At 41.6% G+C, this 23,436-nt stretch overlaps 1 protein-coding gene across 1 annotated transcript in view; it reads right to left on the bottom strand.

Annotated features, from left to right (window-relative positions):
* SPON1 (spondin 1) overlaps positions 1-23,436 on the bottom strand; it is a 283,364-nt gene that overhangs the window by 248,782 nt on the left and 11,146 nt on the right. The gene's annotated exons all lie outside the window — the stretch shown is intronic.

The following is a 23,436-nucleotide window of genomic DNA, read 5'->3' as shown; positions in this document are numbered from 1 at the left end:
CCACCCACGTCCCTCAGAGACATGCATACAGCTACTCAATCCAAGATCTTCCACAAATTAGACTTTTCCATCAGGGCTGGAGAACATCTGGCCCACTGGATGTTGGTAGACTCCAGTTCCCATCATCCCTTACCATTGGCCATGTTGTTTGGGGTCAATGGGAACTGGAGTCCAAGAACATCTGAAGATTTTCCCATCTCTGTTTGATATATATTAACCTGCATGATCAAGATTATGGTATGACACAAGCACAGATCAACCACAGAAAACATACACCTCACTGGTTAGTCATGTGTGAATGTAGGGTTCCAGTCTGGAATGTGTGAAATCTGCCCCTTTATTTCCCTTCCGGCACATTGGCATAAGATGCTTGGCAGCCTTAACTGAATAAGTGGACATGTGGGTTTCCTTGTTGGAATTCTGGGGAAGACTCCCTCCACAACCACTACAGGAATTCCTGGGGAATGCAAGTCACCCAACTGTCACAGCTGCAGAGAATCTCTTGGATCCCAAAATCTTCCCTAATAGCACCAAATAGTGAAAGCAAGGAAGAGAGAGGTTTCCATTGCTTCTAATCCGCTACAAAGCAATCTAAGCACCAAAACAGTTTTCATGGCAGTTCCAATTAACATTCCATTTCATACGTTTTTTTAAGACCCTACTGAGTGTTCCACTTTTTCCATTTGCTTAGCTTAGGATTGTCCTGTTCTATTACTCCTAAAACGAGGAGAGGTTTCTATGAGAATGAAACTCAAGACTAGAACCTCATCAGAGAATGCATGATCTCAAAACACATCAACACTGGGAACAGAGACAATTTCAGAGAAAGGCAGATTTTTAAACTCATATACCTGTATTAAAAGGTAAAGGGCCACTGGATGATTAGGTCCAGTCAAAGGTGGCTATGGGGTGCAGCACTCATCTTGCTTCAGGCCAAGGGAGGCGGCATTTGCCCATAGACAGCTTTCCAGGTCATGGGGCCAGCAGGACTAAACTGCTTCTGGTGCAACAGAACACCAGAGAACACAGAAACCAGAGAAACACAGAAATGCTGTTCACCTTCCTGCTGCAACAGTACCTATTTATCTACTTGCACTGGTGTGTTTTCGAACTGTTAGGTTGGCAGAAGATGGGACAGAGCAACAGGAGTTCATCTGTATTAACATAAATGCCAGTGTGGCACTCTCGTTCTTAAAAAGAAATTCCTTTTGACAATTATCACACGTGATAATTCTCTGCAATGGCTTAGGTGCACATTACATTCCACATTCAAATGCATTATGGTGCCATCAAGGCACCATAATGCATATCTACACAGAATCATTATTGCACATCACATATATATTATCAATTATTGACCTAACTGTATGTTCTTAACCATTCACTGCATATCCCATCCCCATAGATCTTACAATTATATTTTCAAACCTGGTGCTTTTGTATGCATCAGGTAGTGCATGCTGGTTGCCTTTGCACTAGAAGTGGAAATCACGGAGATTCATAGCATCCCCACAGCTCAGAACTGAATATGAATTGCTACTGTATATTGCTACATATGAATTACATATGAATATGAATTGCTACAGGGGAAAATAGCTTGCACAAGAACCCCACACTTAAAAACTGGTAGTTGTACTGGCCCAGAAGGAAACTATTTTCCAATTCTGAGCATAAAACAAAACCCAGCTCATGCTTTTTATGCAATGCTAGCGGTAAAAACATTGTTATTCCTTCAGGGTTCTTTTTATAATAGAATCTGGTATCTTAATGCAGGGGGTAGCTAATAAAGCTGCCTGGGAACAAGATAATTCTGTTCCAAGGCTTAATGCAGTACCCAGTACCACAAGACTCATACCACACTCCTTAAAGATAAGTTAAATGCTCACATTGAGTGATCTCTGATAGCGGGATTCTCTGTATAATCTCACATCTGCTAAAGCTGAGTTCTTCTGGAAGCACTCCACTACAAACATACTTTCCAAGAGATTGTGTAATAAAATCTTAAACAACTTTTCATCTGAATCCGTTATCATGACAATCTGCTGCCTGGGCTTTGACAGATGGCAATATGAGGATCGAATTGCTGCTTTCGTTAGGCCAGGGCTGCACAACATAAGGCCTGTGGGCTGGCTGCAGTCCCCTTCCCAGGGAATTTGCAGTCCCCCGCCACCACTGCCAGGCATTATTTTCTGCCCACTCCCTTTTCCTTGTGGGAATAGCTGCAGCACAGACAGGCCTGGAAACATTACAAGGGTGGTAGGAGACAATGCTTGCATCATCTCTCCTGGATTCAGGCAACATATGGTGGGTCAGGCAACAGTTTCTCCTTCCTGTTGGAACTGTCCTGCACGTGGCTCACTCAGGGCAGTTCATACCTTCCAGGTTTTTAGATTTTCAACTAAGATTTTGATCTCTCCAACTTGGTCTCGCCACATGTTTTGTTTAGCAACACCCAGCATGGTTGCAGTCCAAAACATCTGGAGGACACCAGATCGGGAAAGGCTGATTGAGATGTACATTTTTAAAATGTGAATTGTGAATGAGATATACACATGTTTGGAAACACATGCATGATATCAATATAGTCATTGCACAGCCAAGACCGGATATTGCTGTTGTCAAGTACACTTGATTGTAAAATTCAGTTTGTTACAGTAAGCATATGAAAGAGTATAACATTCTCATTGCATGAAGTGCTGGAAGATGAGATTTCTTATGCAGGGGGTGCCAAACATGTTGTGATGGGCCAACCTCATTTCTTTAAAGCCAGGTATGCCCAGGGCTTTTTGTCAGCCAGAACTCACCAGAACTCAGTTCCTGCACCTCTCAGGTGGGCACCATTGTCATTCTAAGAGAATGAGGGTTCTTGGCAATTCTTTTTCTAGGAAAATAGCACTGAGTATGCCTAACCACCCCCTTCATGGGTCGCTGCCTTGTCGTGGCAAAGGGGCTTGAATAACTCTAGGAAGCTATGAGCTATGCTGTGCAGGGCCACCCAAGACAGACAGGTCATAGCCAAGAGTTTAGACTAAATGTGATCCACCTGGAGAAGGAACTGGCAAACCACTCCAGTATTTTGCCAAGAAAACTCCACAGACATAAAAAAGGAGAAGCTTTGAGAAGAAAGTGACAGTTTCCAAGGCATGCTCTGGTTCATGGGGTCACGGACAGTCGAACACGACTTAGACGACTAAACAACAACAAAAATGCCTAACTAACTACACATGAAAATGGAGGTATGCCATTAGAACAAAGAGGCATGCAAGTGGATAGTACAAATTCCCTCTCCTACCCCTAATAAACCTCACCACAGTTTGTGACTGAGGTGAGGCTGTAGGGAAGTACATGGTGGGTGTGGGAAGGATTTAGCTTCCCTTCACATTTATAACTTTGAGAAAGTGTTGCGGGTGCCAGTCAAAAAAAAAAGGCTGTTGTGGCATGTGTGACATTAAACAGAGCAGGAAAAGAGACAAGACCACAAAATGGTGCAGGCATGTTTCCCATCAGCCCTTGCATCAATGGGGGAAAAGACACACCAGCCACCACCATGCTCACTCACAGAGAAAGTCTCTTTGTACGGAAGGGGGGATGAGAATCCAATCTTGGTAATCAATTCAATGTAGGCTTCATTAAGTAGGCATGCTCAATGCAGGACAAGCTGAGAAAGTTAGAACAGCAACTGAGCAGAAAGAGCAAACATTCTCTTGTGCATTGTATATGTTGGAGGGGATATTGAACAACTTTTCACAACCCCAATGGTGCCCAGGAGTTGCATGTTCTAGCACACCTTATGAGGTGTCCTAAGCTTGTTACATTGCGCACTTCCATGCCCCCCACTCTTTCCTTTCCGGATCGGACTGATTTGAAGGATGCATTCACACCACCCTGGAAGCTCTGCACAGCTTTGCAAGCCTGGGATCTGACTGTCCGATCCCAGCCTCACAAAGTGGTGAAAGGGGCCCACTCACACGCTGGAGCCCAGCAGAGAAGATGGGTGGTGAGGCAGCCACTGCCTCTCTACCACTTCTGCCCCCGAGTCACGCCCTCTTCCTCCTTCCTCGGTGGGTGGCAGCTGCCTCTCATCCGGCCAGCCCGCTAGCCACAAGGAGGAGCCACTGCCGCTACTCCAGCCCTGAAGGCCTGACCCAGGGGCAGCTTCCATTCCCACAGCTCTGGCCTAAGTGAAGAAGCCTGTTGTGGAGATGCCTGGTTATGCCCCCTCAAAAAAATGGGACTGGGGCCTCTCCCCCCACACTACACCACTGACTGGTCCAAAAAGTCTGGTGACCCCTGTACCAGAGGGTGCTGGTACGAGCTGACAAGGGACTGCTATTTAGTTCTATACTAAGCAACAGAAACATGTGAACCGGAATAAAAAAATAAGGAAAGCTTCAGGCTAAACAGAAGTATTACTAGCTCAGAGAGCCAGAACACATCTTACAGAAGACATCACCTTCCCTGTTATATTATATGACTGCATTGGTTTTCAAATTAGGAATTTTACTCCCACGCAAAAAATAATTAAATCTGGTGGAGCATAACCATCTTTAAAAGTTGTAATCCTATGCACACTTTCTTGTGCTCCAAACTTACTTGTAAGGAAACATGCACAAGACCAGGCTGCATACATGTCATTGTAAATCCTTGCATGACCTTTGCTCCCCCCTTCCTGCTACTAAAGCTCATATACATGCCTAACAGATCATTACAAAACTCATTGTTTAAGTATGGCTCCTCTCATAAAGCACACCCAATTATTATAGAAAGCTTTTGAATGTTGATAGACGTTAAAGTATCATATGAAGTGCCTTTAGGCTTTTCCATTAGATGTTTTAGACAATGCAAAAACCTATTAGTATATATTTCGCCATTTGTGTCAAGTGATCTGTTTATCCTGCAATGATATAAAATGCTGCTGTCAAGCACACATTCAGGAATAATGCAGCAAAACAGCAGCACTGCTGAGAGGCTTGGCGTCTGAACTGAATGCGAGCTTCACCTATGAGTGCTGTCAATCACGCTCTTCAAGGAGATAATGACTTGGATAATTTCAGGCAAAAAGAGGAAAAGACGGAGAATAATAATCCCCGTAGATGAAATTTTAATGATAGCAAACAGAAATTAGGCCGGACTAAGTGGGAAAATACTAGAGTTCACAGTGCTTGAGGGAACATCTGGTTCTTCTTATATCATGCTGCATAACATAAATATGCTGTGATTGTGCTAAAGGATCCCATTTATACAGCAATTCTGGACATTGCTAATATTACCTTACAGCTACTGTATTTGCTAATAAGAAAATTATGTTATACCTCCCACATAGATGATGCATGAATGTGCCTGTCAGTTTAGTTACATACTGGGGAAAGGTCTCACCAGCCCTTCTCTGGAGGTTGAAACGCAGGTTCCCAAACCAAACTGTCGAACTGTGATATTTTGGTCAGTTTGGAAACTAAGTCAGTTTCTTCCAGTAGGTTTTAGGATAAAGCAACTGGTTGAGCCACACTGGGCTCCCCCTGCAGGGGACACCACATCAGTGTTGCAAGAAAGGAGCATGAGAGTCTGCCAGTGCAAGTAGGCAAATTCTGGAGCAGGTGCAAAAAATAGTAACAGTAATATCAACCAGCTAAGCGCAAAACCTGGAGAGATTAATAGATGTGTCTTGGGCAGTTGGTTACCAAAAGAGCTAAAACACAACCAAAAGCTCTGCAGGAGCCCAATGCACACAGAGATCTGCACAAGAATGCCTTCTCTTGTTCTGTGCTGGAACATATACAGTGGAGCATCCTCATTGTCTGTAGAGATCACTCCCTGATTCACAGAGAGGAAAACAATCTCAGCATTCCATGCATTAAGGACAGCCCGACCACATACCACCAAAACTACCAGACGGCTCCATAGAGATTTGGGACTGATTCCAGCATCACATCATCTTTCCGCACTACTGCAAAGGTACTGAATGAGAACCTAGGGATGCTGGATAACACTCCGAAAGCCAGGACACTATATTTGTGTTGCTAACAGTAGCCAGAGATTTATCACAGGAAAAAGACAAGGTAAGAGTGCTCTCTCTATAGTACAACAGCAAGGCAGTGAGATCTGATCTTTTGTGGGTTTTTCCACTGTGCATCCAGAACATGTAAAAGTCCAGTGCCACATGGGCAGGGCAAATTGCACAGGTCCTTCTCACACAATCCTCACAAAGCTGGGATCTGAGGCAATGATGGTGAGAACTGGCCACACCAATTGGACAAAGCTACAGATAATCTCCACCTGCCTCAATTGCTGCTATAGCATATGAAGGGCACCTCAAACAAGACAGAATCTTGGGTTGCCTTCACCCTTTTGCTGTAGCTTTAGATTTGGGGGAGGATTTGCAGTGACATCCAGGAAGACAACCTGAAAATGGGACAGATGAGACATGCATGGGCCCATCTCTTTGCATTCTTAAGCAACCCTGGAGAAGATGTATATGATACATCACCTAGAGACCTAACTATGTCTTCCGAAAGTAAGCAGGATTTATTACTTTCAATATATGCCCAAAACACGCACAGCTTACCTTCAGGCATACACAACTAAAACCACAATGTTATTAAACATTTGTGCAGTTAAGGGGTATGAATTCCCTCCTCTCAGGCAGAATTGTCTATATTTAAATATGTCTAAAATAATTGCGCTAGGTTTACATTTTACGATTTACCATTGCATAACCCTTCATTTGAACATCTTGTGTTTTGATCTTGAGCAATGTGTGCATGTAACTAACAACCTAAATTAACTTCAAATAAACACCTAATGGTATGAAAAGATATAGACCTAAACCATTTATTTAAAGACAGACTTTTCTCCTTTGGTGCTGATGAACTGTTAGAATGAAGGAAAAGCAGCTGCTCTCTTATTATTTTAAGCCACATTGCTTCAAAAGAATCCAAGGTATGCAACAGTCAAAGCTATGAGGGAAGGGGATGTAGCAAACCCTCAAAATGCTCTTTTTTGAAAAAAACATATGATTATATATTTATGGCATTCTGTTAATAATATCAATTAGCAAGGCAGCAAGAGAATATACACTCCTTTTGTTCTAATAAAAACCACAGGTTTGCTGATTATTCTGATTTTACATACCTGGGAAGGACTTTTAAGATATAGCCTGTATAAAGTCTTTGCTTCCATCTCTGGTATTTAAAGACATAAAAAAGATGCTGTCTATCAGAGTAAACTAGCTGTCCCTAATCTGGTGTTCTCAATATGTTTTGAATTGTGACTCCTATAAGTCCCAGCCATCACTACCTAAGATTGATGGGCGCTGTAGGCCAAAGTATCTGGAGGGCACCAGGTTGTGGAAGGCTGGAGGACACAGTATTGAGCTAAGTAGACTAATGCTCTATTTGTGTTATCTGTACAATGCTCTACTATAGAATAGTTTTCAAACACTCTAGGGAACTCTGGGTTTCCATAGATGCTTATCCTCACCTTATTCTTATATTCTATTTCCGAATTTTAGGAGAGAGTGCTCTACCATCATATCAATAAAATATCAGCACCCCCTCTATTTTAAAAAATGTTGCTTAAATTGTTATATTGATTATTATTATTGTATTATGGGGTAGTATTCAACTAAGATTTCCTCAGAGAAGACCCACTGAAATTAATGAACATCACTACAATAGGAATGTGAACATTGCAAAAAAGAATTTCTCTCTATCTCTGTATATGTATACCTTTACCTTTTTATCTTACCTTTATCTATGTATATGTAGTTCTGGCATAAAGGTAAAAATCTTTGGGAATATGGAAGCATAGATTTCACCACCCAAGCCAATTTTCTTCCTAACTCTGAAATTTAACACAGATTAAAAATGAATTTTGAACACATTTGTTTATACTGATGTTGGAAATCAGTAAAATACCAATGTAAATGCTTCTGATCTCCTTGTGGCGGCATCAGTGTGGGTTGGGACCACTGATTAGCCTTGGTTTGTGATGATGTCCACATGTAGCCAATGCACAGATATCAGTTTCCCACACTTACAAACATTATTAAGTCATGTTTTGGGGGAGAACACTGACCTGCCTTCTTTTTCCACATACTAAACTCAGTTGGAGTTGTAAGAGTATAATGAAATGATGTGGAGGACATAGTACTTAGCCCATCCCTTCTACAAAACTATTTACATCGTTACAAAGCGATGACAATCATTAGCATTCCAATAAAACAATTCCATATTTATTAGCACCAGAGTTATTTTCATATTTGCAAGTATTGATGCTCAGTGTGTTGAACCTGTGGGATCTCAGGAAGTGGGGGCTTAATGAATGGCTGAATCAGCAGCAGTCTTGGTTTATTTAATTTGAGGAAATTCCTCCCCCATGAAGGTGGCTGAGTTTGCTGACCCACTTAATTACTTCCTACAGCCCCATGACTTCATTGCATCAATCCATCTTGTGGAGTCCTCATAATTAAGATTGATTTTGAGTCTGATTAACACATGCTAAATGTGGAGAACTGAATCACCCACCCAAAAATTTACAAAATGCTCAATAAACTGTGGGGCTTCTGTCCTGGGCTGAGGCTATTCCACTTGAAAACCATCAGAGAAATCTTGCTTCCAATGACCTAAGTCAGGGGTAGCAAACATGATGCTCCCCAGATGTTGTTGAACTCCAACAACCCTTATTCTAAGGCCTTCTTGTCAGCTGCAGTTCAGGATTTCATTGCCTCCATGACCATTCTAGAGTGGAACCAACTTATTATGGACCTTACATCCATTCTGGATCACAGGCTGGATTAACTTTAGGATTCTTATGCAATGGTTATATACTGGGATTAGTCATGGTCACATAGTTACGTGATCACCAGAATATTGTTGAGTCTAATAATCTTATACATGTTTGGAGGGAAGTAAGTAACTGAACTGAGTGAGATTTCTTCCCACATAAATGTGCAGTGGGCTCTCCATTCATGTAGTATATAGCACCTGTTGGATAAATTCTACACACTGTTGTATTCTGTCTTATGGTCCTGATAAGGAATGTGTCATCTTTCATATAGTCATCTCTTCACAAAGCCATTAAGTTAGTTTAAAGCCTTTTGGAACAACTGCTGAAATCTTTATGATTAATCTGGTACACAATGTTTTTAAGCCACGTTATTATCCAGCCAACATTGTGAAAACAGGATACAGAGCATTCTTCTCCTCTGTAATAATGATGAATGGCCTTTGAAAGCAGTGCCCAGAGACCATCCTTTGATATAGATGAACAGTCCTACAAGAGGGCATACTTTTAAGCTCCAATAAATTCCAGTAAGCTGAGTAGGAACATGATCCACCGGGAGATTTATCTGTGAAAGCCCCATTGAAATGAATGGTGAGTGTGGAACATGGGTCCTATTGTTTTCAATGAAGCTTGAGCATCGCACCCCTACCCCCTTTTATTCCGAGAGCAGAGAGTGACAGCAGCAGGACCACCTCCACTTTTGATTTGGGGCATCCCTGTACAGGACCTGAGAGGCTGCAAGGACTCTACTTTGGCAGCAACAGCAGTGTGGGTGAGTGACAATGGGGCCATTTGGCCCCTGAGTGGTGTGAAGTGTGAAAACATTGGGGTTTTGCCAGTGAAAAGGACACAGCTAGGCCTTTCTGTTAGGCTTTAAGCAATCTGGCTGCCCTCAGGGTTGCTTTGACGGTACTGGTGGAACAGAAATGTTTGAACAGAAATGTTTTCATTATCCTAAACACATTAGGTAACAAAATTAAGCCGGACACGTTTGTCAGAGGCTAAGAGCTGATTTCCACAAGACATTTTGTCCACATAGGAGAAACAGGAAGGACTACAGATCTGTGGCAGTACATATACCTTGCATTAAAAACAACAACAACAACAACAACAACACTACTTCATTCCCTGGCAAAGACTCCTGTTGAGAACCACGCAGAGCCATTGCCAATCAATGTAGTGTCTACACTGATCTTGATGGAGCAATGGTCTGACTCAGTATATGGCAGCTTCCTATGATCCTATATGTATTTCTGCAGTGTAAGAATGGGTTTACTACTTCAGCTGTCTGCACATTACAAGCTAAATATCTATGTATGTGAATGAAGATCCGCCTGAATTCAAGGTTATGCATGAATCAGCCCTGAGTTGGACCACACTGCAAAAGGAAAAGTGCTATTCATTTCCCCCTTGGTGTGAAATATTTACCAGGAAGTAATCCCGGAAGGCCAGTGGGTTTTACTTCTGAGTAAACATTCTTAGGATTTTCTTTCACCTTTTACTACCTATTTTCTCCTTGCACACGCTTCTTGAGTGATACAAAAGCCCAATATATATTTCAGATTAAATTCAGTGTGGTAGCAGGTGCTTCATTCCAATAATTTTCTGACTGCCAAAGAATGCCACAACATACATGACATTTCAACCTTTTTATCTCAAACGCACTTCACTAATTATAATGGTAGGATCCTGGATTTAATAGCTATAGACAATCAGTTTAGATTGATTTATCTCCTGCTGCTGGTGGAAACTGCTGATTGGGAATTAGCTAAATAAAAATCCCTATCTCTCTGATCTGGATACACTGTAACTCTCTTTGAATTCACAGAGCATCTGCCTCTCTTTGAAGACCTTCTTCAAAATTTTGTGGCTTTCCCCCCTTGTGATAAATGCACATAAAAGTTAGAGAGGTGGCAACCATATGGACACTGGTTTGAAATGCTATGATACTCTCCTTATAATATCCGAACTGCACAGATACTGGGAGGAGGGTTGCAAGTGAGTCCAAAAGGAAACTCGATTAAAATTAAACACTGAACCAGAGGGAGGGGAATGGTGATCAGAGGTAACATCCACAGCACAACTAAAGCAGTGGTTTTTGTAAAGGTAAAGGGACCCCTGACCATTAGGTCCAGTGGTGGCCGACTCTGGGGTTGCGGCGCTCATCTCGCTTTCTTGGCTGAGGGAGCCGGCATACAGCTTCCGGGTCATGTGGCCAGCATGACTAAGCCGCTTCTGGCGAACCAGAGCAGTGCACAGAAATGCCATTTACCTTCCTGCCAGAGCAGTACCTATTTATCTGCTTGCACTTTGACATGCTTTCGAACTGCTAGGTTGGCAAGAGCAAGGACCGAGCGACGGGAGCTCACCCCGTCACGGGGATTCGAACCGCCAACCTTCTGATCGGCAAGTCCTAGGCTCTGTGGTTTAACCCACAGTGCCACCCGCGTCCCTAGTAGTTGTTGTAGTCTGCAGCAATTATTCAAATCTGCACCACATCACTTAGAGATGCCTGTATGTTAAATGATGCACATTTAAGCTGAATATATGATGCACTTCAGTTGCATATAGTAATGTGGATGTGATACACAACACTGTTTTTGCTGCTGTGGTTAAGCAATCACAAACACATAATGCCATAGTGTGGGAAGACGGATACACTTCTAGAAAATATAAATAAATCTGTGCTCCTCAGTTAAAGTCTGACGATTTCCAGCTGTCAAACAAAAAAACCCCCATGTTTATTACAAACACATAAAACATAAGTTAGCTGGATCGTCAGACATATTTCAGCAGATGCATACACATGACCATTTTCTGTATATAAAAAGTGCAGTTATGAAATAAAATGTTGCATTGCAAAAAGGGCATTGCCCTGGCATTAGAATCCCTGTAAAAGTTTGGTAGTCTCAAAGGAATTCCTGCAGTCCAGGACACAAAGAGCAAAATATGACTGGGATGCTAATCTATCCTACTTTGATGCTGGAGTGAAGGAAACAAGGCAGGATCAGGCTAGCAAGACTGCTGTCCTAATCCCTTACCTGTGGGTAAATTCAACTGAATGCAATTGGACGACTGGCAAGCCACATGTCCCTCATCTTATATTTGTACAGCCTGTTCTTCCTAAGTGCAGAATGTTACATTTGCCCCTATTTAAATTCATTTTACTAGTTGGGCCCCAGTTTTCTAATCTGTCAAGGTCACCTTGAATCCTGATTCTGTATTTTGTGGCATGGATTCTATGGCAACCCCTCCAATTCTGGGCTGTGCAAGGAGTTAGGCTGTCTAAAACATTGCCTGTTGAGCAACGAAGAGCTCTGGATTTGTTTATTTCATTAAGCAAAGCAGCAGAGGGTTTTCTTAAAAATGAAAATTTCATTTAAGCTTTTTAAAAGAATGCTGCATCACTCTGCTTTAATCCCCGTCCCATAGCTCTACAAAACAGCTCTTCAGCCAGTGTTCTAGAAAGTGTCATGTTATAAAGCCTTTGTTTGGAGGCCTCTAGTCACTTGGAGAACACAGACAAAGTCTGTAAATCCTATCAGAAAGCATTGGAAACTGATGCTGGTGAGAAGCTGCAAAACTTTTAAACATCTGCAAGCAAAAATACACACTGCTCAATCATCTCTTTATTATTTTAAGGTAAAAAAAAGAACAAGTCGAAGTTCTGCACTTCCCGCCCAGCAAAAGATAACCTCCCACTCTGCTTCAGAGGATTATGGACCTATTTGTCTGCAATTTGGCAGGTGTAATCCTGACTGGAGCAGCTTCTATCCTGGTACATTTCACTCACTATGGCTAAAAGGGAGAAAAGTTATAGCCATGTGTAGATGGCCCATTAGAGTGAATGGGGAAGCACAACACTTCTTTTCACCCAGACTATCTCTGGGACTGAGAATTACAGACTGAAGTGGAGCATGCAAAGAGTTACACACAAAATGATCAGAAAGGATCAAAAGTGCATAGGGGAATCTTTGGGAATCTTCTGTGTACCCCTAGTATCTGGTGGTTAGAGCAAAAGTATTTAAACCTATTCTGGTGTTTGTTGTCCTTTTTTGTTGACTGTTATTATTATGATTGGTTTTAGCATTTCTATTGTGTTTCTGAGTCACTTTAAGTCATTTTTAATGGCTCGATAAACAAAAAATCATAGTCAGAGTCATTATAGCTCAGCCTGCGGTCTGATTCAAAATGAATTATGGAAAAACTGCCTAAAATCTAGTGTGCAAACCCCGCAAAATTGCTTTAAAATACCTTAACTCTATTCTTCTAAAATGTACTTCCCTCTCCTCATTGCACCCGACATATGGATAAGCTCATTTGTCTTATATGATTATATGTTGTGCACTTGAAAGACTTCAGAACCAGATGTGTTAAATGACATGCGTTTAACTGGACATTTACCTTGAAACAAATGAGCATTAATTCACCAACTAAATGCATCAGTTTGCTGAAGCCCCATGAGCTTTGCTTAAAGAGGCAGAACCCCTGGCCTGTGGAGTGACTGTTCTAATGCTAATTACTGTCAATCAGTGCCTGATTGTTGAGTTCAGGTGTAAATTGCCATCAAATTACTTAGCTTTTGTGAAAAAGTGATTTGCATGGTGTTGCTAAACATTGCAAATCAGATAGATTTATCTGTCTGCATGAGAGGGGGAACAACCTCCCTATTATGTGCTAGAAGGCTGTGGAGCATGGTGCTCTAAGCTAATAGAGGGAGGCAGGTGCCTGTGGCTATCCTTTGTATCACAATAAGGCCTTAACTACTTGCCTTAATGATATATATCAGAGATGGGGAACTGGTGCACTATGATCCTTTCACATTCTCCACAAGCCAAGTATGACAGGCGGATAGGGCTGCCCACTTTTCAGTCACCTGGTGTCGCAATGACCTGTGTGCTGTTTGAAACCAACCTGTGGAGGGAAAGGCACAACCCACAAAATGGAAATGGTCAGACCTTGTGAAATGATGTACATAGCATGGCCAAAGGTCACTAGTGGAAACCTGCCCAAGGACTTTCCCTAGTGCAACAGGGCTTTCTCCTCCCACGGTCCCACCCCACCTCCCAAATTGCCTCAGTGGAGACAGCCCCAGAACAGCGTGGAGGGGAGATCATTCTGTCAGGCTTGTGCTGACACAGTGATCCTCTCACTGCTACCTTGAATTTATCCTACAGTCTACAATAATTGAAGGACACCATTTTGGCTACCGCTGGTTTAACATATTGTTGTGATTCTATGTTTAACTTCACAACAGTGGCTGGGTGATATCCCACTGTCATCTTCATGAAGTCTATTTGTTTCGACGTTTCTACTTTATGACTAGCAATAGATGTCACATATTTTAGTAATTTGGGTGAGCTTTAGGCAGGTAAAAAAGATAAAAAGGTAAAGGACTCCTGGACAGCTATCATTAAGTCCAGTTGAATTTGACTATGGAGTGTGGTGCTCATATTGCTTTCAGGCCAAGGAAGCTGGCATTTGTTCGCAGATAGCTTTTCCAGGTCATCTGGCCAGCATGACTAAGCTGCTTCTGGCACAACGGGACACCATGACAGAAGCAAGGGAATGCCATTTACCTTCCTGCCACAGCGATGCCTATTTACAAGCGCTGATACATTTGGGAACTGCTAGGTTGGCAGGAGATGGGACAAAGCAACAGGCTGCATATAGATTTAGTCAGTGCTTTTTTTCTAAAAAAAAATGTTTAGGGGAACTCTCATTTTTCTACTCATATTGAAGTACTGCCCCTCAATGAAGCCAAAGTTGGATTCACAAAATGTTTAGGGGTATGTGTACCCCTGCGTAGCCCCAGAAAAAAGCACTGAATTTAGTCATAGTTAGAGCAGACCCCATGAAATCAAGAGAAATTAAGTTAGCAATGAGTAACTTGATTCCCATTTATTTCAATGGGTTTACTCTAAGCAAGACTAAGCCTGGAACCAACTCACTCAGTTGCATTCATCTTATCACTGACTCTATACAAGTCAGCTTGGAATGTTCATAAAATTGGGGGGGGGGGATTGGAACCATAGTACAGATTTATACAACAGGAAAGGAACTGGTCAAAGGGAAGAACACCAAAGCATTCTGCTAAAAAGCAAACTTGCAAACTGGAAAGAGTAGCCAGTGCAGATCCTCAAAGATGAGTCGTAGGACGTGCTGATCAATATTTCATTAGAGACACTGAGGAGTGAAATAGGAGCAAGCTGATAAAATCTACTGATTACATCAAGATAGGAAACTTTGTTAACACATGCAAGGATTAGGACATTTTGCAGGACAAACTGAGTAACTTCATGGTCCCTCCAAATAGGAACAGAATCAAATGCAATTGTAATATGACCTATCTGTGTGTTTTTTGTGTATATACACACAGACACATATAAACACACACAAAACATGATCATTTAACAGCTGAGATCACAGAGAGAGCATAATACACAAGTCACAGAGGATCACAGAGTGACCATAAGCCAGTAATATAATCACTTAACTATAACTCAGTCACATTTCCCAGAGGGTCAGATAAGTAGCCAATCATCTAATTCAATCTGAGATATCACTGGGATCTCTGAGCATGTCTGCAAAATCTTTCCATTTTGCCTCCCAAAGAGAATGGTGGTTTTTTTCAATTGCTGATTTCTAATGGTGCCCATCTGTAAAGCCTACAGCTGGGGAAAATAACAGACACAGAGAAAATCCTTCTTAATCCTAAATAGGGTGGTTGTTATTCAGTAACTTATCCAAAGCCTTGCCTAGGAGTTTGTTACAGTGCTGTAAAAATAAATACATTGCAGCTCAGGTGAGCTGCTGAAGCAGCTGTGTGATGGAGTTGGCTGCTGGCATTTGGGGAAATATAGGACCTCTGGCTTGAGGTTTATTAAGAGGGTTGAGAGAACTTCAGGGTAGAGAGGAGCTCAAAAAGGAAGGAATTTTTTCTTTATTTGAAAGATTCTGGATTAAAAATCCCTAAAGCAAAACTATTGCTGTTATGCCTCCAGCAAAGATTATTAGACTGGGTCTCTGGCTTGAACCAATCTGACCTATGTTGGTACAGGATCATGGTTACAAGCCTTCTTATAGTGATCCAATTTCAAACTCATCAAAATGATGGCACTTCTTTTCACAAGGAGACTAAATATTAGATTTCTACTCATGCAGTGAAGCTTCCCCCTTCCCCACATACCCCCATCAATCTGCTTTGGAGATCCCCCAGTGCTCTGGAGCAGGTGTTGAGAAGTGGTGGTTGGGGGCTGCAAGAGGCATGGCAGAAGAGGAAAGGGAATTTCTATTGCACACGTGTATGTCTGTTGTGCAAATGCAACTGCAGCACTAGATGCAGCTACATCTTTCCAATTCTCTTTGAGTTTCATCTTAAGCAAAGAGCCTTTAATCCTGTGACAACGATGGCACTGGTAGAAAGGAGAAAGCTAATGAAGAAGTAAACTTCTTTTTTTCAGCCTCTGCATAGTCTACACAGATGCTTGAACAGCTGGGCTATTTAAAAGATCAAGACCTCCTTGATTTATGATTAATGATGGCTGACCAGATCTGCTGAGTTACTGAACATGTAAAACCAAATCATCAAGAAAAAGCCTTTGGAGGCTCAAATGGACTCCATAGACCAGACCCAAGCCAGTCATCTAATACAGAAGTGCTAAGACTCCAACTTGATGAGGATATAAAATGATCAGAACACTTGAAAAATTGCTAGATTTGCAGGCTTTCTCATGATATTAACCTATTTATGCATTAAAAATAAGGTGGAAACATTAATTTGAGTTCTATCTTTGAGGATTTGTAATCAGGTACAAAGAATCATAAATTAAAATGAATAGGATATTTTCTGATCTTCCCCTTGTCATTTTTTTTCTGTAGGTTTCCTACACTGCTAGCTTGGCTGCATACAGATTATTTTAAACAGTTTCATGGATACGCTTTGGTTGTGTGGCATTTCAAAAGAAAGCACTGGTACCTTTTATAGAATTAATATTTTTAATCATTTGTTTCAGCAGCTCTTGTGTTTTTCTGGCATTAATACTTTGCTATTTTAAAACAGAAAGAAAATGTTTTCATTCTGATGATCATCCAACTTGTAAGTCAATAAAGTCTACAATGATTCTAAACTCTACTGAAAATAGATCTGAGCTGAAATTAAGGAACATTATATGAAAGACTTTCCCTCCATGAAATACACAACCCATTTCACTGATTAGATGGGAAGGCTGCGAAATGAGGCAAAGATGATGGGAAACATGGCTTTCAGTCTTATTTAGCCTTGTGATGAGGATGTAGTTCAGTGGTGATATTCTCCATAGGTATGTTTACCTCATGAATCACCTTCATATAAGAATCAAGATGCAAGGCCTTTGCTCTCTCCCACTTCTATGTGTATGCATGTATGAAAACTGCTTAAGAGGAAATGCTGTACAATTGCAGCATTGAATAATAATAATAATAATAATAATAATAATAATAATAATAATAATAAAGTGACAGCTTTTAATTTTGAAATGTTCTACATTTTAAAATAGTTCAAGTTTGAATCTGTCCTTAAAGCAATCAGATGGTGCCACAGCCACTCAGAAGGCTCAAAAGAGCAGCCCTGGCCTTTGCATGCAAATACATATTGCACATCAACACCAGCAGAATAAAAAGCTCCAATGGAGTTGGCTGCAGGGTTGGCCCTGCCAGTAGGTAGTGTGAGGCAACTGCCTCAAGAGGGCCAGCACTCTCCTCTGTTGTGTGTATGCCATGCAGGCTATCCTTCACCCTGCAGCCCTCACATGAGTTTGACACATGACACTATCCCATTGCCAGTGTTTTAATAACTTCAAACGGCAGTCTGGTCAGCATCTGCACGTGGAGTGTAGGGTGCTAGTTTGCCCTTTGCCTCAGGCAGCAAAAAGTCGGCCCTGAGCAGCCTTGCAAGTGATAGTTAAAGAGGCTATTGCTGGATGACACCTTCCTCCTCCATGTCTTGCTCCAGATCTCACATACCTCCCATCTCTACTGGAAGAATTGTGCATGATTCTAAACAGATATTTACCTCTAGACGTCTCACTGGTTAGCACCTTTTCACTCATTGGGATAATTTTAGAACCTCACTTTCCATGAGTGCAACTCATGTTCCCCCTTCACATAAGGATCCAGATGCCAGATCCTTCGCTTTCTACTGCTTCTACATTCAGTAAGCACACTTTCCTCCTGAATGCTCTTTTTACAAATGTATGAAAGTTGGTTAGGAGAGTAGAGTGAAATGCTGGATAAATGCAACATTGCCCTATACAGTGGTACCTCGGGTTACAAACACCTCAGGTTTCAAACACTTCGGGTTACAGACTCTGCTAACCTGGAAGTAGTACTTCGGGTTAAGAACTTTACCTCAGGATGAGAACAGAAATTGCATGGCGGCAGCAGCAGGAGGCCCCATTAGCTAAAGTGGTACCTCAGGTTAAGAACGCACCTCCGGAATGAATTACCGTATTTTCCACTCCATAAGACGCACTTTTTTCCTCCTAAAAAGTAAGGGGAAATGTCTGTGCATCTTATGCAGCGAATGTGTGGTCAATCGCTGACTCCCTTTCCAGCCCCGCCCCCTCGCCCAGGCCTCCATTGTTGAATGTTCTGCAGATGGAGGCTGTTTGTTTCCCCAGCGACATGTGACTGGCTGATTAGAATATCTGTCTGGAAACTGTAGAAACAGCTCCCTTTCCTTTCTTAAAGAAGCTGCAGAACTGTGAGTTGAAACCCATAAAACCAGGATTTTTTCCCTTTGCAGAGTAAGCTCAACAACTTTGAGCTGATCCTCAAAAAAGGGGGCTTTTCCTCTTTGCAAAAGAAGCTGCACAACTTTGAGCTGATCCCCCCCAAAACGGGGCTTTCCCCTTTTCCTCCTCTAAAAACTAGATGCATCTTATGGTCAGGAGCAAAAAATACGCTAAGTTCATAACCAGAGGTACCACTGTATAACAACATTGACTTTAGTCGACATTTCAAAGTTTCAAAACATTCTACATTAAAAGTATATATCAAACTTTAGTTTGCTTCTGTATTTAAAGCAACATTCTCTGAGAACACCCCTGTATGGTACTATGCAAGGAGTGAGTTGCGCTTTGCACTAATGCTGGAAGAGCTGAACCTATGAGGTGCCACCTGAGCTCTGCATGGCTGTGTCAGACTTGAGGCACTCAGCATGCCAGTTCAACAGCACCGGCACAAACCTTTGCTTGCACTGCTGCAGCAAAACCTGCCCATGGGAGTTGGGCAGCTTGGAAGCTTTTGTTTTTGTTTTTAAAAAAACCTGTACAAAAGCTGCTTGCAAAATAGTGGCATCACCTCATGACTAAAGACCTGGCATAATCCTAATGCAGCATTTATGAACTCTCGTTTTTCACCCAGCTAGTGGCACACAGGGCAACTATAACGCAAAGCTACACATTAGTGAAGCTGATACTTGAATCTTTAATGAACGCAGGCATTACAGGCAGGTGTTAGCTCTACAAAGAGCACTTAATAGAGTGTTTGCAGGTGGAAAGACAATGAGTTCTCTTTCATGCCAAAAAAATATGAATTTAGCTATTCGAAAACTTTTGAAATATTCATCTGCCAATTAAAATGCTGATTTCAGCTTCTAAGCGGTATAATAAAACTAATTAAATAGCTTAATAATTATCCCTCCGCTGAGATCCATGAGGCGTTTGCCGATATTTAGAAAATTCAATTTTCTACCAACTCTCATCAAAAGTTCAAAATTCTTGCCTACTTCTGCAAAGTGAAGGGATGTTTTTACTGGGGTTTTTTTTAAAAAAAAAACAAAAACACACAAAACCTTGCTGGTCTGATGCTGAAAAAGTTAGGCCTGGAGTCCAGACCCTTGTAAAACCTCTTTTTCTTGTCAGTGCTGAAAAGTTAATTGGAAATTAGCTACAATAGGACATTAATGGTGGGAATGCACCCAACTGTGGAAAGAAGAAAATAACCACTTTTTTATAGTAAAGGAGAAATTATAATTAAGTTACAGGAAATGATCCACACTAATTTGTACTTGCTAACATTTGTGTGATGACCTACTTCAAAACTTTTTCTAGTCTTCCTAAACTGGCCTGTTAAATTCACAATTCGCATTTTGAATATTGCCGTTTCATATAGCTTCCATGTTGTTCCTTGTCTTTTGCCACGCATTAGACCTAAATCCCTCAGTATATTGAAAATGGTATTGCTGAACTTACTTTGGGACGTGAGACTGTCAGGTTGCCATACACCAATCTGGACCATATTTCCCAATATTTTCCAGCCCTACCTCAGTATCGAATTGGTAGCACGTGCCCTTCTGGCTTGCACTCTTTATAAAGACTTGAGGAATGAGATTATCACCCCTCTTTTATTGTCCATTCTGGGTTGCCCAACCACTGCCACAGTGTCCTTTCTCTTGGTAGATCAAGATGAGCAGGTGACAGCGAAGGTTGCAAGGTTTTCAGCTGGGGCAATCAAAATAAGATCCACTATTTGACTATTGATTCAAACCCTAAAAAGTATTTTATATAATTGACTTTTTATTTCTATTCTTTGTATATTGTATTGTTGTTTTTATTGCTATAATAAAGCAATAAAGATTCTTCATTCATTTCCAGCCCTACCTGGAGATGACAGGAATTGAACCTGGGACCTTTGATCTGCAAGGCAGCTGCACTATCTCTGGGTTTGGGGAGATGGAAAACATTCCTGTTTTCCTGAAGAAACTGCCCAAAAGAGAGAAGGAGGTGTTGCTACTGTGAGCAAGCAGGTGAGAGGCAGGGAGGTGGCCTGGCACCCAGGTGCAAATCTGTCCCCTCTAGAGCGTCAACCCTTCTGCTGCTGCACTTAATAAGGGTAGACTAAGAAGGTATTAGAAACCAAAATCTGCACCCCCACGTCAAGTTTCCTCTCATATACAGTCATACCTCTGGTTGCGTTCACTTCATGTTGCGGATTTTCAGGTTGTGAACGCGGCAAACCCGGAAGTGTTTACTTCCGGGTTTCGCCACATGTGCATTGCACAGAAGAGATCTACTTACGGACTTTTCAGGGTGTGAACAGCACCCTGAAACAGATCATGTTCATAAGTAGAGGTACCACTGTACTACATAATGTGAATTACACTTTATTTCTCTTCTTGATGTCATTAGACTGGGCAGAACATAAGGTAGGTTGGGTGGCATGTTACTGAGAGTGAAGGGTGGGTGTGACATAGGACTGCCCTTTCACATGTCAGGCCCATATGTTTTTATGTGCAATTCTAATCTTACATACATATATAGGCTGCAGATATGAGAAACCAAAGAGTCCATCCAGATTGAAGGCAGGAACATCAGCATGTTCAATACACTCCATGTGTTTCTAACTTCTGTATTAGCAGAAAAGGAGCTTACAAACAGGGGACAATGAGTTTATTTTCACTGTCAGTTTCCTTGTGGCTCTCCAGAAAGTGTTTGATATGTTTTTTTCTAAAATGCTTAAGCCCATGTCACAGAATGGTAAACCTGTAAGGATACTAAATCTGCAAGAATAAATCCTATTCTAGTTTGGCAAACTCCATATTATTAATAGTGGATAATATTGTTATCAAGCAGAGTGTGCTTATTTTTCTGCTTAAACATCCTCAGCTGAAAGTTTCAGCAAAAATTAAGCTGCATGACTCAGTACAGATGTCTGTGAAGTATGAAAATGATCTGGGTTTAAAAAAACAACCACCCCAGGCACAATAAAGTTAAGATTATGTATTTTATAGGATCACAACTGCTGGATTGATTGCACAAGTTATAAACTCTTCAATGAGCAAACAATTAAGATAAAAATGGACAAAGAGGAATTTATGTTGCCCCACACATTCTCTAAATGATAGAGTTGAGCCTTGACACTTCACTTATTAGTCGGGGTCACGGAGGGGGTGAGGTGGAGAATTCAGCAATATGACAATATGGTGTGCTATGATCAGGGAGGAAGTGAGGGAACTTGCAGGACCATGTGCTTGCTGGATACCAGGGTGGACCTAAGGGCACTTCCATTAGCAGAAAGCCTCTTAGGTAAAGGTAAAGGGACCCCGACCATCAGGTCCAGTCGCAGACAACTCTGGGGTTGCGGCGCTCATTTTGCTCTACTGGCCGAGGGAGCCAGCGTACAGCTTCTGGGTCATGTGGCCAGCATGACTAAGCCGCTTCTGGCGAACCAGAGCAGCACACGGAAACGCTGTTTACCTTCCTACTTGCACTTCATGCTTTCGAACTGCTAGGTTGGCAGGAGCAGGAACCAAGCAACGGGAGCTCACCCCGCCGCAGGGATTCAATCCGCCGGCCTTCTGACCGGCAAGTCCTAGGCTCTGTGGTTTAACCCACAGTGCCACCCGCGTCCCTAGAAAGCCTCTTACCTTCTCAGAAATGCTGCTTCCAGCTTTGCAAAGAGCATTGCATGAGAAAAGTTATCCCAAATTCAGAAGAGTTTCTCAGTTTGGGCCAGCCAAATTGTGTAACAGGTTACACAAGGTCATTCCCAAGACTTTTGTATGGCCCACTGGATTTATACACTGTATTTTCCGTATTGATATTCTGAAGCACAAATCAATGTTACATTGCAAGAAAACGTCTGTAAGCTCTTGCATAACTGGTTAAGGAACACGAAGCAGAAGGTAGGAATAAATGGACAGTTTTCCCAATGGACAGATGTCGAAAGTGAAGCCCACAAGGAACCTGTGTTTTTTTAACTTCTTCATTCATGATTTCGAGTTAGGAGTAGGTAGAGAGGCAGTAAAGTCTGCTGGTGATATCAGTTGTTCAAGGTGGTTAAAACAAAATGGTATTGCAAGGAGCTCGTAAAGGATTTCTCCAAAATAGGTGAATGGGCAGTAAAATGTCATATACAATTCAGTGTAAGAAAGTGTAAAGTTGGGGCACATAAATCCTAATTTCACATATATGTTCATGCAGTCTGAACTGGAAGCTGTTGACCAACTGAATGAAGTGTTGAGGAAACTCCAGGTAGAAAACTCCCAAGTTCAGAGGAGGTCAACAAGAGCAACAGTGGTCTCACTAAGTCAGTGTAATTGATAAATATAATCTTTCTAGCAGTACAGATGCAAAACCAATATTCCTTCCTAACTTGAACTTGCTGTTTTTTATTTGCTTTTTAGTTCATGATCCATTAGGGAACATGAAAGTCATGTGATTAATGATTTCTTGGAAAACTCAAGGGCTCCAGGACAAAGCAGACCAGACTGCAATTTGCTAAAGCACATTTCAGTAAGACAAAACTGCCACCCCATGCATAATTATTTAGGCGTAAACCCCAGTGAACTAAGTGGGACCTACTTCCAAGTGATGACGACTAGATTCAAACAACATAGCTATCAAAATACCACCATGTTAAAATAATATCTGCTAGTCTGGAAAAAGGAATGTGGACAAAAAGAGACTAAGTGCTGGACAAAATAAACATTACAAAAATATTTGGAGCTGACTATATTTGTTATGAATAGCTGCATACCAGCATCAACTTCCGATTTCTTGCACCTTGTCTGTCAAATTATTTTAAGATTGCAATCCTATGCATACTTAACTTGGAAGTAAGTTCCATTGAATTCAGTGGGGCTTACTTCCAAGTAAACATGCCTAAGATTGA

Source organism: Podarcis erhardii (assembly GCF_964252035.2).
Source record: "Podarcis erhardii genome assembly, chromosome: 1".
Classification (NCBI taxonomy): Eukaryota; Metazoa; Chordata; class Lepidosauria; order Squamata; family Lacertidae; genus Podarcis; species Podarcis erhardii.
The sequence above is the reverse complement of the archived record's forward strand: the minus strand, read 5'-3'. Positions and strand labels throughout refer to the sequence as shown.